Genomic DNA, 3,050 nt, shown 5'->3' with positions numbered 1-3,050 from the left:
GTGCCCATCAACTCTGGGGGCTTTGACCTCTCCTGCATCACCAACCGCTACTGTGGCAGAAGGTGCCCCCCTTGTTAAAGATGCTGGCAACCATCTTAGGCAAGATCTCAGCGGAACTCAGAACATCATGCTGGACAGAGGATCTAAATTTCTGCCATTGTTTTAAGAGGACCTCATCATCTCTGGCTTGTCCTGCAAAGGCAGACATGAAGAGACCAGCCTCAGGGCTCTCTTATAACATGGCCAACCTCAAACTTTCTTGTCTACTACTCACCCTTCTTCTATCTTTCTTTGATGCCTTTTGCTCCTCCCAAAGCTTGCTATGAGGACCACGGACAACAACCTGGAGGGACGTGCTAGCCTGTTTCTTTCCTGAGCAGGTCAACAGCTGCCCTGTGGGAACTCTTCCACAGGAAAAACGAAACAAATTCTTGACTGTTTCTGCTGTTCTGCACTCCAGGGACCTTCTCTTGGGCCCACATCATTTCCCCCTTCAGTCTCATTAAAAAATTTCTGCAAGCCTACCTTTGTCTCTAAGTTTGTGCTTCCATCTGCATTGTGAGACCTGAGGCAGAAATCCATTGCTTTGTAGGTGAGTTGGGAGTTCTGTGTGGGGAAACATCCCTATGAGAGACATTGGAGAGCAGGACACTCTGCAGCACATCCTCCTTCAGGCACTGCCTCCTGAAGCATGGGGAAGCATCCCTAGTCACTCCACAGCCAATGGCCATCAGTCCTTGTCTTCCTGTGACTCTGCTCAGAGGTAGACACTTGGCCCTGGAGTACATCTTGTGAATTGGAATCCTGAGCACCGCTCTGCTCATTTGAGGAAGTGGGGGTGTGTGGGAGGCTCTGTGGAGGTCAGCAGTCCCTCAGGCTCTTGATGAAGATTGCTCCTCTTCCTCTGGGTGTAGCTGTGCTGGGCAAGGAGGCTCAGAAGAATATGTTGCCCGACCATGGCGGGAATGGGGAAATGGTGAATAGCGTTGGAAATGTCTCTGAGTCTTAACTCCACCTGCCCCTCACCTCCATCCCCTGGTCTAGAGACATTCAGAAATACGTGTACAAAACATACCAAAGTGCTTCGACATCACTCATGTCATCCTGAAGCTCTTCTTCTGCCAACATTGGGACATCCTTTTCTGCCCATAACTTAGAGAGGGATGAGATCCATGTATCTGGAAGAGACAAGGGATTTTTTGGCAGTAGACCAGCCAACTTAGTCTAACATGCTTCAAACTGAAGAACTTGGGGAATTGGGGGGCAAAAGGGCAATACTCAAACTGTAACATCCATCTGGAGAATGAGCTTGGCCGTTCAGAGCATTAACAAAGTGTCCTCAGCTGCCTGCCATGAAGTGATTCAGAAAGCCTTCTCCCCTTCTAGCGTGAAAGCTTCATGCTCAACTCCCTCTCTGAAATGCCTCTTCAGCAATGCACGCAGCACGTGGAATCAGCAGGAGGAATTAGAGAGCTGTGTATGTTTGAAGGGCTACAACATGACAGCAATTACAGAGGCATGGTGGGATAGCTCACACGACTGGATATCTCTGTCCTTTTTAGGAAATATGTGGCAGCAATGCATGGTAGCTGAGGTGCTCTTTACATGAGAGATTAAGAAGAATGGACTGAGGTCTGCTCAGGGGCAGATGAAGATCACGATGTGGAAGCTGATAAGGACATCTACACAGAGCCAGAATTAGCCTCGCAGTCACAGGCTCTCGTTATCAGGGCGGACTGAAATTAGCTTGAGATTGACTGGAGGTTTCTGCAGTGTCTTGACAATAACATCTTGACCCAGCTGGTGAAGTCATCAGCAAGGAGAGGAGTACTGCTGGACCTTGTACAGACAAATACGGATGGACTAGTTGAGGACGTGGAGAGTGGGGGCAGCGTTGCCTTGCAGAGTCTCCCTGCCCTCCAGCAGATCAACATTCCTATCCAATCTGGTGTCATCTACAGTCTCACTGGTGGTGCACTGAATCCTCTCGTTCAGATCATTGATAAAGATATTCAGCAAGACTGGCCCCAAAATTGAGCCCTGGGAAACATCCATTGTGACTGCCCACCAACGGGATTTAACTCCATTCACCACTTTTCTCTGGGCTCAGCCACCCAGACTCCTGTCTCAGCCAGGAGATGCCAGATTCTCTAGCAGAATGATGTGGGAAACAGTGTCAAAGGCTTTGCTAAAGTCCAGGTACAAAACAATCACTGCTTAATCTTCTACACGGGTCACCTGGGCATAGAAGAAGATCAGGCTGCTCAACCAGGACCTACTTTTCAGAAAGCCATGCTGGCTGGGCCTGATGCTCTGGTTGTCTCTCACGTGCCGTGGCAGTGCACTCAAAATGAAGCTTCCTTGATAGCGATGTCAGGTTGACAGGCCTTTAGTTCCACAGATCCTCCTTCTGGCCCTTCCTGAAGATGGACTTCACATTGGCAAGACTCCAGTCATCCAGGACGTCCCCTGTTAACCAGGACTGCTGATAAATGATGGAGATTGACTTGGTGAGTTCCTCCATTAGCTCCCTCAGCCCCCGTCCCCCCCATCCAGTCCCACCCACTTGTGTCAGTCCAGGTGACACGGCAGGTCGTTATGTGTTACTCTCACATATTCTCACTTGTCTCTCTGCCTGCAATTCTGCATGAACAATTTCCCACCTTTTTAAATTTGGAATCACAGAAGCACTACCAGCGTTGCAGGCTCTCTTGGTGTTGGCCATTGATGAGTCTGTCATGGAGCAGGTGGATGTTGACTCCATTAGATATGGAGGAAGTTTCGACCAGCTTCTCACAGAAGCCACCTCAGTAACACCCCTCTACCAAAACTTTGCCACACAAATGCAATAGAAACCAACAATATCTTGGGAACACCTCAGCCCTACACATGTAGTCAGCAGGTGGGCTGTGCCAGATGCTCTATTCAAAGGCAAAACGATTGCACTGGAAATCTTTCCTAGTGTCCAGGCCCAAGGTTGCTGGCCATGGCCCCCTAACCTTGTGATGAAAGGTGCAGGCAATTGGAGGCAAGTCTCAGCGCAATCCCGA

The 3,050-nt window shown here is 49.4% G+C and overlaps 1 pseudogene; it reads left to right on the top strand.

Annotated features, from left to right (window-relative positions):
• Positions 1–78, top strand: part of LOC104275344 — a 344-nt pseudogene extending 266 nt beyond the window's left edge.
• Positions 79–3,050: the final 2,972 nt, after the last annotated feature.

This window comes from Apaloderma vittatum, unplaced genomic scaffold, assembly GCF_000703405.1.
Source record: "Apaloderma vittatum isolate BGI_N311 unplaced genomic scaffold, ASM70340v1 scaffold7846, whole genome shotgun sequence".
In the NCBI taxonomy this organism is placed as follows: domain Eukaryota; kingdom Metazoa; phylum Chordata; class Aves; order Trogoniformes; family Trogonidae; genus Apaloderma; species Apaloderma vittatum.
Note: the sequence above shows the minus strand (reverse complement) of the source record. Positions and strands in the feature narration are given on the sequence as shown.